General features: G+C 36.2%; 1 protein-coding gene across 2 annotated transcripts in view; it reads left to right on the top strand.

The window, feature by feature from the left end:
* The window catches only part of LOC6043155 (roundabout homolog 1), a 268,131-nt gene that overhangs the window by 50,523 nt on the left and 201,599 nt on the right, over window positions 1–16,009 (top strand). Inside the window, exon 2 of one of the 2 annotated variants that reach the window (XM_038251503.1) lies at window positions 2,715–2,764. The exons of the other annotated variant lie outside the window; for it this stretch is intronic. The gene's annotated coding sequence lies outside the window, so the exon portion shown is untranslated. The remainder of the gene's footprint in view (window positions 1–2,714; window positions 2,765–16,009) is intronic. 2 annotated transcript variants of the gene reach the window in all.

The following is a 16,009-nucleotide window of genomic DNA, read 5'->3' as shown; positions in this document are numbered from 1 at the left end:
TGTAAATTTTGTAAATTTTGTAAATTTTGTAAATTTTGTAAATTTTGTAAATTTTGTAAATTTTGTAAATTTTGTAAATTTTGTAAATTTTGTAAATTTTGTAAATTTTGTAAATTTTGTAAATTTTGTAAATTTTGTAAATTTTGTAAATTTTGTAAATTTTGTAAATTTTGTAAATTTTGTAAATTTTGTAAATTTGTAAATTTTGTAAATTTTGTAAATTTTGTAAATTTTGTAAATTTTGTAAATTTTGTAAATTTTGTAAATTTTGTAAATTTTGTAAATTTTGTAAATTTTATAAATTTTGTAAATTTTGTAAATTTTGTAAATTTTGTAAATTTTGTAAATTTTGTAAATTTTGTAAATTTTGTAAATTTTGGATTTTTTGGAAAATTTAGAAATTTTGGAAAATTTAGAAATTTTGGAAATATTGGAAATATTGCAAATTTTGGAAATTTTAGAAATTTTGTAAATTTTGGGAATTAAAAAAAATGGAAATTTTGGAATTTTTGGAAACATTGGAAACAATAATAATCACCACGATAAATATTTTTGGGGAATGGTTTTCTGAGGAACGTGACCCAATCTTTGTGGGACTTTGTGTAGTTCTGGGGTTCTGTTTTTAAAATTGGCAAAAAGCTTCTATAGAGATTTTTGGATCTCTGTTACGCTTGAGTGACTCTTTTAAGACCTGTTTGTTTTTGTTGAGGCTTGTGGGTTACTGTTGATGACTTGTGAGATTCTGTTGGGGATTTGAGGTTCTACAGACTTGTGGGTATCTATTGGAGACTTGTGGGTCTCTAATAGAGACTTGTAAGTATTTTTGGGACTTTTTACAGGTTTGCGTGTCCCTTTTGAAGCCTTGTGAGTTTCTGTGGACCACCGTTGGAGTCTTGTGTGACATGTGAGTTTGTAATGGAGACTTGTGAGACTCTGTTTGGGCTTGTGGGTCTGTTTTGGCGGTTTGTGAGTTTTTGTGTGTTTTGTGTTAATTAAAAATGTAAAATCCTCTGTTGTTACTTGTGAGTCACAGTGAATACTTTTAAAGCATTGTGAGTTTTTGTGAGCTCTTGTAAGTCTCTTTTTTCGAGTTTTATGTGAGTAATGAAACCCCACAATCCCCTAACCTCCACCTCAGGTCACACATCGCCCCGTTATCTGGAGTTATTCTGGTTCGTGATTGCTTTTCAATTGGCTTTTTTTTTGTTCCTCCCAGTTCCATTTCCCAGCCAGTGTCGTCCTCGTCCTGGCAGAATGTCAGCACAGTCAGTTGTTGTGGTGGGGGGTTGGAAAAATAATTTCCCGCCCATGACACTTGACTATCCTGACATACAAACACACTGTACACGTTGAAGGAAAATGGCACCGTTTAGCGTGATTAGAAGCTCCACACACACCCACTCGGAAAATGGGATTTCAACGAGCGTCGGTCATAAATTGGTGACGGTGTGCAGCTGCAGAACCTCGATAATGGCGGGTCGTTATCTGGGTGAATTAGAGATGGAACTCAGACAACAGATTTGATCACGTTCCAGGTTGAACTACCGCCGTGAAATGGATGCACTTCAGCTGAATGGATATTGAAGGGATTGCCGTAGTTTGGAAATTGATCGAATTCGTCGGAGATTGACAGCTGCTATTAGCCCGCTCCGAGGTGGTGGTTGTCTTGTAGGTCGTCGACTTGATTTGCATATCCCACAACCTAGGGCTTCCACCGCTAGACGGTGGTGGATTGCCATTTTTGGGCGTTGACCCAGCGGTGACTCCCCTTGTTTTTAGAGGCGCGAGAAACATTCGGCCCAAAAACGGTCAAACCGCGCAGAAGTTTGACATCGATCAAACCGTCCCCTTGAATATCTCTCGTCTCGAGAAATTTGCTGCAAATAATCCAATTACCGTCAGATATAGCAGCAACACAAAACCTCCAAACACGTCGTGAAACGATGGGAGTTGCGGCCCGTTTAGAGTTCAGGGTGTTCCGCAGGGTTGCACGTTGAACCTGAAGCTAGCTTGTGGGCGTAGGTTCTCCAAGCCCCTTCTGGCCTGCACCACTTGTGACTGATAGGAAATCTAAACGTGCAATTAAACTTTCAAATATTAATCCAGACTACCGAGGCGTTACAGAGGTTGCACGGAAAAAAATATTTGAGGTTATGTAACGCCTGAAATTCACGATGCCATGAACAAAAGTTCATGACTTCATGAACAAAAATTCAACAGCTTCAAAAATCTATTTCTCTCCGTGTCAAATGGAGTTGACTCACGCGACTTGAGATGGCGTCGTAGAGCTGCGAAATTCTTGCCTGGTGGCGGGTGTCAAAACTTGGAGGACCAGTGTCAGTTGTTGGAGTTGTTTGATCAATTACCTCCACATGGACGGGGGCCCTCAGCTGTGATGGAGGTTGGAGTTATTCGTGTGGCGGCGTGTGTGTGACTGAAGTTCGGCGTGTGCTCGCACAGGTCCTACTCACTGCGTGATTTGCTACCTTAGAGTGGTCTTTAGTGGAATTGATCACCAGAGCCTGGTATGGGGATATTTGAGGTGGGTGTGAAGTATATTGATTTGGTAGTTGATGCCGATTTTTAACACGGTGCAGCGGTGTGGCATGACTCCATATAAAGCTTGATATGTTTTAAAGTGGGGTCAGACTGTATGATTTTGTGATATTGTGTTTAAAACGACTAACAATATTTTCTTTTTTCTATTTTTACAGGTTAGTATTGATGTTTGGATCCACTAGAATTCACCTCTACAATAAACTCGGTAAATTTAACCTCAATCTCAAACATTCCTTAGAAATTCAACCTTCAACTGTCACTACCTCGAAAATGACTCAAATTACCACCAACTCACTGGATTCGAATTCCACCATCGATTGCGATCTGTGTGACACACATTTGCCGAAACCCCAAATCGACAAAACAAGTCCTCGCGCGCCTTCTTTTTTCCCATGCCCTCTCGAACTCGAACAAACACTCCATTGATATCGGAGAGCCCGAATCGCCCATTACCGACCCCCGACACCAAGACGCACCAAGAAGTCAACCTCTCTTGGGTGTCACACTGGTGTCAAACAGGCCACTTGTGTGCCCACCAGACCAACTCTCCGGTAATAGCCGTCCTTAAGAAGAGTTTTTTTTTCTCTCTCTAAATTTTATCTAACACTATTTTCACTTCACTACGTTGAGAAAGAACCCACTTGAGCTCTAATTCGTCTCGATTTATTTTTTTCGCCGTGAACAACACACTGACAATGTACCGGTCGAGGGGATGACTTTGTAACCCATTGTGAGGAGCATTTTTTTTAGTTTACATAAATCTAAAAACTAAATTTCAAATGTCTGCCTTACTTTCATTAATGTTGAGCAAATAGTATAAAGAAATGCTTTATTGATTGTTACAGTTTTGCTACTGTAACAAATTTGCTATAAATTAAGGTGAAACGGAACGCCAGTTCTTGAACAACTTTTGTTCAACTTTTAATCTTTTTTTTTTACTTGACAGATTGCTGTCTATCGACTTATGTAGCGTCTGCAAAAAAAGAAACAAAACTTCGTTAGTTGCCGTTTGTTTTCCTAAAAATGCTTCCAAAAACTTGAATCCGTTCCACCTTAATTAACTTAAAAAATAATCCGAATTTTTATCTTTTTCGATTTGTCCAAAATTAAAAAAATGGTAAAAAGTAAATAAAATGCTTTCATTCGATTATAAAAGCATAAATGGACGTTATATAATTTAATCTAAATAGTTTGCAAAAGATTTTACATGTTTTATCACTGAAAATTTTAATTTGTAACACAAATATTTTATTACAGAAATTTAGGAGGGGGTGGGACAAAAACTTTAATTAAAAATTGGATTGGTGTGGTCATTTAATCATAATTAAACCAATTTAAAATTATGTTTTTCACGGCAAAAAAATGCCGAAAAAAATTGACAGAATATTGAAATAAATTACTTGTATTTTCTTATTTTGTTGCCCTCCTCCCCTCGGCTTTCCCCGGTGTCAAGTGAAATAAATTTTGAAAAAATCATCTTAAAAAAATCACTTCTGACAAAGTTTTCCTTTTTCGTATTAATTTATATTTATTTAGACAAAATATGAACAGTTCAAGGTTAAAAAAAATGTTTTATAAAATGTTGGTACGGTTAAATTTTATCATCTTTAAATAAATTTGTGATTTTTTGTAAATGCAATGCTTTGGACATTTCAGTTATAATTTCCCATTCATGAAAATTCAACATTTTTCGTGAATTTAACAAAAGTTTGCCTGGTTTAGGTATTTTTAAAAATTCTTTATTTTTAAGAGTTTGGTATAGTGTATCCGGGACCGTGGTGTAGGGGTAAGCGTGGTTGCCTCTCACCCAGTCGGCTTGGGTTCGACCCCAGACGGTCCCGGTGGCATTTTTTGAGACGAGATTTGTCTGACCACGCCTTCCTTCGGATGGGGAAGTAAATGTTGGCCCCGGTCTAACCTAAAGGGTTAGGTCGATAGCTCAGTCCAGGTGTAGGAGTCGTCTCCCTGGGTCCCTGTCCTGGTGGAGTCGCTGGTAGGCAGTTGGACTCACAATCCAAAGGTCGTCAGTTCGAATCCCGGGGTGGATGGAAGCTTAGGTGTAAAAAGAGGTTTGCAATTGCCTCAACAATTAAGCCTTCGGACACTTAATTTCGAGTAGGAATCTCGCAATCGAGAATGCCAAGGTAATGATGTAGAGCGAATAATTTGATTTGATTTTTTTTGTTATAATGTATCTTTTCCTGTAATTCCCGGGATTTTTCCAAAACCGGGAATTCCCGAATCCCGTGAATTTTCATATTTTGTCCATATTTTTATTTTTTATCAAACACTTGAATCGATGCCAAATAAGGCCAAATGCATCGAATTAGGATTTTTTTGAAAAGTGTTTTGATATTTTTAAATTTAATTTTTCTTGTTATCGGTAGTGATTTAACACCTAAACTACCAAGCTAGAGAAAAGGGGGGAATTTCCATACAAATTCCCCCTTTCTCTCGAGCTTGGGGTTTAGGTGTTAATGATAATTTGTGAAATTGTTTTTTTTTTATAAAACATAAATGTCTAAAATTATCTAAGCTTTAACATGGATTCACCCAACTGGCAGTCGTATGATTGTGATGCATGGCGGCATGAAAGTATATCAGAATCTGCATGAAATCTGTCCTCATGCATTTTTTGCGATATAGTAGTATGACATTTTTGCCCGTTACCGACAATTATCGACATTACCGACGGCTTTTTGGTTGTATTTCACAAAAAAAAACTTAGTAGAACGAGGATTGAATCACCAACTTCTTGGTTATTGATCCGACACGCTACCACCGCGCCATGGACGCTTGATGAAAAGTGAGTGAAAGAGCACCAACATATGCTTCTCTTTGGAGTGTTGCTCGGGGACGGGCCAGCATTATATGTGTTGGTAAGAACTGCAGATCGCTGAAATTTTTACACGCGGGTAAAAATGATCTACGGGCTTGCTGCAATTTTTTTTATAAAATATGACATTTTCTGCAGCAAATCCAATGTTGCAGATTTTGAGATATATTTTTCCTTTGGGTGTTGGTATCATTTTATTTGTTTTTTTTTTAAATTATTAAATCTTTTTATTGTTTTTCGAGTCTTGTCACATAACAAATTTAGAAGACTTATTTTATTTGAATCACATCGAATTTTAAATTCAAAGCACAAAAGCAAACAAAAATAATTCTTTAAATCTATTTTAAAATTGTTATCCTGGTTAAGATTGAGTTTAGATTATCACCAATTAAAAGTATCGAGCTAATTCTATGATTTTAAGTTTTACCCATAACAAATATAACGAAAACATAGTTTTAAATATTTTCCGGAATCTCGGAAATTCCCGCGATTGAGAAAATATTTTTCATGCTTCCCGGGAAACTCGAAATTCGGGGAAATTGGACGTTTGGTAGCCTAGGTATTTTACTAATTCATGAATAAAACGCCTATTTGCAATATATAGAATTCTTCAAGAATCTGATTTCACACATTTCGATTTCTGATTCGGCACATTTTAATGTTGGATGTTATGCATTTTTTTGCTTCTTTCTAAATTTTGAAATCTTTGAACCATTGATACTGTGGTTCTTTTCTTATGTTTGGCGATTTTTGTATACCTCTAAAATAATTATTTAAAAAAATGTGATGCAAGTTTATTCAAATTTCATTTTTGACGTTAATATTTACATAACAAGATTTTCTACTCAATCCCTGATCATTATCATTTCTTGGTGAATGATACCAATTCGATCAAAATTTCCTTCAAATTTTAAAACATGGTAAAAAAACTTTTTTTGCAAGTGGGGTAAATTTCGAACAATGTGTTTTATCACAAGCGGTTTAGCACCTTACATCTTTGCGAAAGTTTTGAATTATATTTCGAACTACAAAGTCTATTTGTAGATTTTTTTTTAAGAGGACCTATAAACTATTGTCTTTCATATGTTTATAAGACCTATTCAAAAAAAAAACTAAAGATTTGTAGATTCAACAAAAAATATCATCAAATGAAACAAAGTGCTCTTCGCTTCTCTTTCACAAAATTTGACTTTCTAAAAGTTTAGCTTTCCAAAAAAAAAAAAAAAATAATAAAATAAACTTTTAAGCAATCATAACTAAACTTTCGAACTGTTTTGATGAGACCCTTATATTTGATGTGGTCAGGAATTAGTACTATTTTCAAATCGTGGAAATATTTTTTTGCAATTCCGCTGTGAAACTGTCAACTTTTTCTGTTTTTCTGGAGAAACGAAACAGCCTACTTTTCCCTACCAAAAATAACTGAATGGAAAATTAATACCTTTCAATACCAGTGCTGAAAAGTTCTACTTTTCAGCACTGAAATGGGTGCTGAAAAGTTGAACTTTTCAACACTTGTATCGAAAATTAACATTTTTCAATATGTTTTTTGTTTTGAATGGTGAATTGACTAAACACATGAATGTTTGACATAAAATTCCATTCAAGAAGCGTTTTTCGGAACTGCAAAAAATGTTGTAAGCAACTCGTTGCAAAATTTGATTTTTTTTCAGCACTCGTCGTATTTATCCAACTCGGTAAACCTCGTTGGATAAATGTACAACTCGTGTTGAAAAAATCTTCTTTATGCAACTTGTTGTAAAAAAAAAAATTCTTCGAAAAAAAAACGCAATATGGCAAGTAAAAAAGTGGCTGAAAATTTAGAAAAACTTGCAAAGTACAACAGACTTGAAGAATAAAATATCTCGTCGATAAGGAAAGAATAAAATTTTCAAATTCAAAGTTACTCCATTCAACAGTCAATTTCCAAGCAAAAAATTACTCAACAAAGCATCAGCCTTCACACCACACACACACACCAGCTGCCCACAGAGCGCGCAAAAAGAAACCCGCGCGCGCCACTTCACAACAAATTAAACTGATGTCCTGTCGCCCAGCTGTGAGGACCCCCCTCTTCTTCCCCATGACCCCACCAGCTGGTCACTCCAAACGACACGTTAATTGCAGTCCCCCAAACGGGCACTCGATCGGCACTCCAAACTTGGTTTTGTTTGAACGTTGACCGGGACCTACCAGCAGCAGCAGCAGCAGATATTGATTTTCCATTCGATTTCGATTCAAAGTGACGGTTTCAACGCGCCACGGCAATGTCCAAAAACAATCCTTGCTAGTTGGGGGTTGGGCGCGAGCATTTAGCGCGGTAGCCGATTGTGGGCCACCTCCCCCCGTTAGATGCAGACAACAAGCCGTGAAAAAAAAAACTAGCGAAAACCATTGAATAGATACCGATCGGACAAGTGTCATGTCATAAACGCTTCAATTTAAAATGCGCTCGTAAGGGTTTTTATAGGACTTCCAATAGAAGGAAGAGAGGGGGATGGGGGGTCAGGAGGGGGCTATTAAAAGTTGCCACCCTCCTCCCCTAAGCTGCAGACACCTCGCAGGACACGCGACGTGGTGGTCAGATTGATCTGTTTCGCGTTATAGCTGGAATAACTCGATTGCAATCGGCTGTGAGCTGGGATTTGACAGATTTTGTTTTAAATCGGTGGGTTTTCAGCAGAATTATTTGCAACGTTTCACACACAGTAAAAATAGTCATGGTATTATAAAATCAGAGTTTGTTGATAGATTTCTCAGAGAAAATGTTAAATAACTTCTGTAAATTGCGTAAATTTTCACTTTTTATATATATTTTTCTTATTCCATAAAAAATAGGTGAAATCACGATATTCAACCAACTAATTTTTCAACCTTGCAAAATTAAACTTTATTTTAATGTGCGGTATGACTAACAATTTAAATCAATTTGCAGTTGAACCTACACTTAAGAAGTTTAAATTTTTATTAGACCAAAACCGACAATTTGACACTTATGTTTGGCTTGATTTTTATAATGTTTTTTTTTTAATTTGATTTTTTTTATTGTTGGAAATTGAACCAAAATTTTGAAAAATACTAGTTAATTGGAAAATATATTTTTATAATTTTAATTATGTTTGCAATGCCATTTAAGAAACTATTTATCTGCCATTCAAAACGCAAATATTAACATTTTTTATATAAATTTTAAGCAGCTTTTTAAAATTATGATAACCATTTTTTTAGATTGATGATTTTTGGACTGAAAAACAACGATCTAAAAAAATCATTTAAACATAAAAATGCGTGTCCATTCTGTTCAGAAGCATAAAAGTTTCACTTTTGGGTCAATTATAACTTTGACCATTGCAAATTTTAACTAATGATCCGATTTACAATGTTAAAATATGAAACATTCGTAAATTTTTTTGATCTTTTCAAAAACAATATTTTCAAAAATTTAAAATCAAGACTAAAATTTCAAAAGGGCTAAATATTCAATATTATGCCTTTTTAAAATTTTAGTCTTGGTTTAAAAATTTTGAAAATATTTTTTTCGAAAAGATCGAAAAATTTCACAAATGTTTCATATTTTAACTTTGTTAATCGGACCATTAAATGCTGAGATATCGACATTAGAAAACGGTGGGTTGTTTGGGTGAGACTTAGAAAACATCAATTTTCCTTTTTTTTAACCTTTGCATGGCAATATCTCAGCAACTAAGGTCGTACCAACAATGTTCGAAAAAGCAAAATATAGAGAATTTTCTCAGCTCTTGAAAAATATTTTTTTGAAAGGTGGGCAAACACGTGCACTAATTTAAAAAAAATGAAAAACTTTGACTATTTTCTAAAAAGTTACCTAAAAATGGCTTTAACGGTGCACTTTATGAAAATTTCACTGAAGTACTTTTTGATTGCAAATTCAATTTTACATCGAAAAATAATGTTGAAAAATGTTTGCGACCGATATTTCGATTTTTTGAAAAAAATCTGTATTGATTCTAAAATTCATAACTCAGTCAAAGATTTTTTGTACAGCCTTAAAATTTCTGAAAAGTTGGCATTTGATGTCCTCTAAAACATACAAAAAAAAATAAAAATTGTGTTTTTTTTGCAAATCCAGGTTTAGTGACAAAAAGTTCAATAAAAATCACGTTTTTTTTTAAATTCATTGACATTTGGAAAATTTTTGGTAGTAGTTTAACTGTTATAATGTACAATGCCGTTTGTGATACTTTTTGCTTAACATTTTTGAAAGCCAGAGCTGTGATTATTTGAAAATAGAAACACGATTCTTCTGAAAAAGTCTAAGATATTGTCAAAGATAATTTCAATATCATTGAATTTAAATTGAAAATCACCTGACCTCCTTTTAATATGGTGCACCTTTTTCAATTTATGAGTATTTTTATTTTCAATGGTTCAGTTAATATAAACATAATTAAGATTTGTTTTACTGCAAATAAAATATTTCCCTGAAAAAAAAAAATCCTGGAATTTTCTCTTTTGGATTTTTTTTATCAGTATCAAAAATCTGAGTTACTAAAATTAAAAAAAAAAATGAATAGAACAGAAAATAACAAAAAGGTTTAATTTTTCAACATAAAATCGAGCCAAGAGTTTTCGAAAAATCGCGATTGGAAAATGGGGGCTCATTAAATGACACTGAAAAAGAATCATTTTTCATCAAATTTAAGCTTAAAAGGTGTATCTCCTTTTATCATTAAAGTAAAACATTGAAAATTTTAGGAATTTTTTTATCAGCCTTTTGAAATTATTTTTGCAGAATAGCTACTGGAAATATTTGTACATTGCGAAAAAAATTAATTGAAAATGCTTTGAACTTGAAACGGTGCACTTTACCGAAAACATTTGCACTATTTTTTGAATGCAAGTCGAAAAATTGTTCTACACTATTTTAGATTTCAAACAAAAATCACATTTTGTCATATTTTGCACCATCCTAAATTCTAGCGCAAAAGAATGTCTGTTTTAATCCTCTGAAAAATAACAAAAAAAAATCTAAAAAAAATATTCCGTATTTTGATAGTTAAATTATATTCAGAAGGCAAACAAATCTGAAAATTTCGAAATTAAAATGGAAACTTTAGTACAATAAGCTGACATCAATTCAAAAATGAAAAACTTCCACTGTATTAAGAACTGTTTTTAACAGGTTTATTCAAAAATCTGAATTTTAATAAAATTTTGATGTGCAGTACCACAAAAAAGCTTTTTTTTATCAAATCTTACCTGTTCTAAACATTAATGATATCAAATTAACTGTACGGGTGCCTAATATTTTTTTTTGCAATTCCGTCGTGAATCTACTTACTTTTTCTGTCATTCTTGAACGACGAAACAGCCTACTTTTCTGTACCAAAAATAACAGAATCAAATAGTAACCCATTTCAAAGCAAATGCTGAATTTTTTATTTGAACGATTCATTGACTCAAATGCATGGACATTTGTCATATAATTCTGTCCAAAGGGTGTTTTTCGGAATTGCAAAAGCGTTGTATGGAACTCGTTGCAAAACTTGATTTTTCATCACTCGTCGTATTTATCTAACTCGGTAAACCTCGTTAGATAAATGTACGACTCGTGCTGAAAAAATCCTCTTTTTGCAACTTGTTGCATAAACTACTATTTTAACATTTTTCTTTTTGATGGTATGAAATTTTAGCTTAGAAATTGAATTGTCTATATTTTTATTTTGTTAGTGATAAAATAAAATAGGATTTTTTTAACCGTGTACCTATATTTCAGAAAAGTCCTAATCCTAAGCTACAACTATGTCCAAAACTCTAATTCGATCAGAAAATCTTTTCTTGAGGTATAAATTTCAAAACTTCTTATGGTCGTTTTGTATGAACAGCAAAATTGATTGGAGACTTATATGGACGAATTAATGATGCAAAATAGTTTCTTTGGAAGGTCCCCAAAAAGTTGTAGCCAAACCAAAACTAATTAAATATAAATTTAAATTAAATCGGCTGATTTCGTATAGTATTGACTACTATAAGTATTGACCACTCTGGGCCATGGCTCAAAAGGAATTTTCAAAAACAATGAAAAGAAAAATATGTATTGAAAACAAAAAAAACCATGAAAATTTACCATCTTTACTTTGCTAAGTAAAAATATCTGACACTTTAAAAATATATCTTTAAAAAAATAAAAAAATACACGATTCAGAAATTCGTAGAAAAAAATTAACCTTTTTAATATTTTTTATCAATTCCAACACATTTATCATCTAACACGACATCTGGTTAAGGCCTAATATTGTTGAAATCCTCTCAAAAAAATCGAGAAGAGTTAATAGCGACACCATACATCAGCTTATTACGAGCTGTTGAAAGGCACAATATTTCTGAAACGATTTTAATCGCGCACAAACAAAAAAAGAGCAACTTCGCTCCCAATTCCAACCGTCAACGCGCGCGCTCATCACACATCTGTAACTCATAAAAACGCGAGCAAAAGTGAAAACCAACCTTTCGCAACATATAATTCAAACTCCGCGTGCGCCCTTTATGCTGATGTTTCTTGGTAGCTGGGCGGTCACGCGCCCTCCCGAAAGGGGGGTGCCCTCCTCAAGATGACTAACATATGGCCTCAATTAGAGCGGGGCACATGCATAAAAAAAGGTTAGGAGACGAAAACAAAAAAGTTCGACCTAAAACTAGTTTTTTTTCGGCGATCCCTAACTTTGACAGATGGTTTGATGTTTCAAAATCATCGACTTTGGCGTTCTTGGCGGCTCAAGATTGACCTACGTCAATTGGAGGGTAACAATTTGAAAGGGCCCATAAGATTTTTTTGTTTACAAAAGCACTGTCAATTTTGATTGTTTACAAAAATTAACGTGATTGTATTAGTGAGATTTTTTAAAGAAGATCTCAAAACTTAATCATTTATCTTTCATTTCAGCGATATCTTGCTAAAGAGAGAATATTTTTTGATGAGTACCCATTTTGGCTCTACTGAAATGTTCCGCTCGAAATAATTTGTTTTTTATTGACTCTACGGATGGACCCCTCGCGCCAGTCTTACCAAACTGAAGGATGGAAATCACACTCTTAAAGTAAACACACTCGTTTTGAGAACTATGTCAAGTGCGCGTCACTTGGCGTTTGATGGCGGCCAGTTTCTGAGAAAAGTCGACTTTGAGGTTAGGTTTCATGCTGTGTTCTTTTCTTTAACCTTTTTTTTGTTTCTGCTGCTAATGTTGACTTATGTTTGTGATCCCCGGTGCCATGATACTCTTAAGTCTTCATTTTTGGGTTTTTTTTTGTTTTCGAGGTTATTTGTGTGAGTTCCATGTAGTGCTAATTAGAAGTCGTAACATGTCAGCATGTGTTCCGTGAAATTAGAGAACATGCCAGCGCGCGCGCAATCAAATTTTGGAGGGAACGCGGCGGCGGAGTGTGGAGCAATCGTAATGTACAAAGTTGGTCGTTATTTTGTCAGAAACCACTTTGTTGTGTTCGGTTGATGTTGCTGGTTTAAGGGCAGTGATATATTGTTGGGCCATTAACGCCGCCGAACACACACAACTCAATTTCCTGGGATGTGGTCCATGTTCAAATGGCTGGAGATGGTCGAAAGGTTGATAAATGTCACATAATATGATGATAAATTAAGGAACACTTATGCTGGATGGGATCACAAAGCAAATTTTGAGCATTAATTTTTCAAGTTGATTTTAGTCACACACATTTAAGAGTTGACAAAATTTAATGAACATTTCAAGCCTATCCTTTTTTTTCAATCGAGTATTTTGCCTTCCTCACTGAGGTAAGGCTATAATCCTGCTCTAAAAATGAACTTTTCATAGAAAGCTCGTAGACCCACCTTCATGCATACCTATCGACTCAGAATCGAAAACTGAACAAATGTCTGTGTGTGTGTATGTGACGAAAATTCTCACCGAGTTTTCTCAGCACTGGCTGAACCGATTTTGGTCACACCAGTTGCATTCGATTTGGTTTAAGGTCCCATACGTACCTATTATTTTTTATAAAGTTTCGATATGTAGTTCAAAAGTTATGTATAAATACTAACCTAATCCACCTATGTGGTTAATGCCTTCCTCACTTTTTACCAAAAATGGGTAATATGAGTGGTTTGGACACACATTTCAGTTTTTTTAGTTCCAGAAAAAAAACACAGATGTAACTCATGTGGTAATAACTCGAGACAGGGTTGCCAGATCTTCAATGTTTTGGATTCATTGGAAAGGCCTTTCAATTACCTAACCAACGATGGGTAGGATGATGGATCCGGACATAGTTTACATACATTTAGGTGAGATCCGGCTTTAAAAAAGTACATAAATATCACTAAAGTGGTCATAACTCGAGACAGGGTTGCCAGATCTTCAATATTTTGGACTCTTTAGAAAGGCCTTTCAATTACCTAACCAACGATGGGTCGGATGATGGATCCGGACATCGTTTACGTGCAAATAATTGAGATCCGGATATTTGCGAAAACACGTTTTTATACATAACTTTTGAACTACTTATCGAAACTTCAAACAATTCAATAGCGATGTATGGGACCTTAAACCAAGTCGAATGCAACTGGTTCGATCAAAATCGGTTCAGCCAGTGCTGAGAAAACTCAGTGAGAATTTTGGTCACATACATACATACACACACACATACACACACACATACACATACACACACACAGACATTTGTTCAGTTTTCGATTCTGAGTCGATGTGTATACATGAAGGTGGGTCTAGGAGCTTTTTATAAAAAGTTCATTTTCAGAGCAGGATTATAGCCTTACCTCAGTGAGGAAGGCAAAATGTGTTTTTGTATTTATCCGGATATTGGATAAGTGACTGGAAATTGATTCAAATATGTTATATATCGTTGGTTAGGTAATCGCAAGACCCTTCCAACGAGTCTAGTACATTGAAGATCTGGCAACCCTGTTTCGAGTTATGACCACTTATGTGATATTTGTGTACTTTTTTGGCGGATTTGAAGAAAAACTAGATGACATTTGTGTCCAAACCCATCGAATCACCAATTTTTGTTAAAGAGTGAGAAAGGCACCAACCACTTAGGTTATTTTTTATGTAACTTTCAATTCAATTTAATCTGATTGTTTTAAAATGACATTAAATGTTCAACTAACGAACTTTTCTCTTTGATGATTGCAGGGTTGCCAGGTCAAAATTGAAAAATCTGGCCAAGTACCGAATAAAACCTGGAAAAATCTGGCAGACGAATATTTTAAAATTATGGACGGGAAAAGGAAGGGAAAAAATGAATTAATGTACATCCTTAAATGGGTTGAATATCCATTTTCATTACCATTTTTCATTTCGATTTTCAGTAAACTTCGTTCATTAAAAAAAAGATGTTCCAAATTGGCAGAAAATGTAAAATCTGTCAAAATGTGGCACAGGTTGTAACAGTTCTTTTGGGGGGATGCGATTAGCGACTGGTGAGGTGAGGGACACGGAACCAAAATTTGATTTTTTTGACCCACCACCACAACTGTTTCCGCCAACCAACGATCCGGAAAAGACCACCCTTTTGAAACCCTCTCGCTTAAGCGCCAGTGTGGCTTGGGGCCACACTGCGAAAGGGCGTGTTGCTTTGAGAACCCGGCTTAGCTTCTCAGGGCAGGTCAAGTGGGAACCACTTATTAAAAGCGCGTCAACGGAAACGGAACTAGGGATAGAAAAGGGACTCAAATACCAAGTGTTCTTTGAAGGTGCGTTTCGCAAAAGAGTCACAAGGAGATATAAACTTTGCATCCACTCGTTTATTCTCTGGGGGGGGGCAGGTTTTACAATTTAGGGGCACGTGCACGTGTGTGAGGGGATAGAGAGCTCTCTTAAACCTAATCTGACCTGCTACAGCCTAAGGCTGTTTTATGTTGCTGCACACTCAGTCGCCGGCGCGGTCCACTGGCTCAAGGATTCGGCGCGTCCTCTACGGACTCGCACGCCTGTCCGATTCTCGATCGGAAGTTGGCCAGCTGGGCTGGCGTGAACGACTGGGTCCTCTGGCTCACGTGCGTTGGCGGGCACGCTACGGACACGTTGCTCTGCTGCTTCTGCTGCTGCTGCTGCTGCTGATAACTCACGGTACCGCTGCTGTTGCTGGGCGGGCTCTCGGGCCGCCTGGTACGAACGCTGCGCGGGTGCTGCTCTGTTGCTGCTGCTTCTGGGCGGGCTCTGGGGCCGCCTGGTACGGGCGCTGCGCGTATAGGGGTTTCCTACACGGGTGATACAACTCGCCACGGAGTGGCGACTTCGCGGGACACGTGGTACTCGAGATAGCACTTCCAGGCGTCGGTGAAGTCCACTGGCTCGGGGTTTTTGGCTCGTCCCCTACGGAGCACTCACCTGCCGATCGATGTCGGGTTATTGACCAGCGCAGCTGGCTTGAAACGGCTGGATCCAATGGCTCACGTGCTTTGGCGGGCACGCTACAGACTCGTGCTTCGAGCTACAGTTGGAAACCACGTGTCACGGGTCGGACGCCGGATGGGTCGGATGCTGACGAACGTCGATGGTGGTCCTGTGACTCAAGGTCGTAAACGAGGACCTCTACGGACGACACCACGTGGCCGTGGGAACGGCTCAGCGGACC

The sequence above is a fragment of the Culex quinquefasciatus genome, chromosome 2 (assembly GCF_015732765.1).
Source record: "Culex quinquefasciatus strain JHB chromosome 2, VPISU_Cqui_1.0_pri_paternal, whole genome shotgun sequence".
Lineage (NCBI taxonomy): Eukaryota > Metazoa > Arthropoda > Insecta > Diptera > Culicidae > Culex > Culex quinquefasciatus.
Note: the sequence above shows the minus strand (reverse complement) of the source record. Positions and strands in the feature narration are given on the sequence as shown.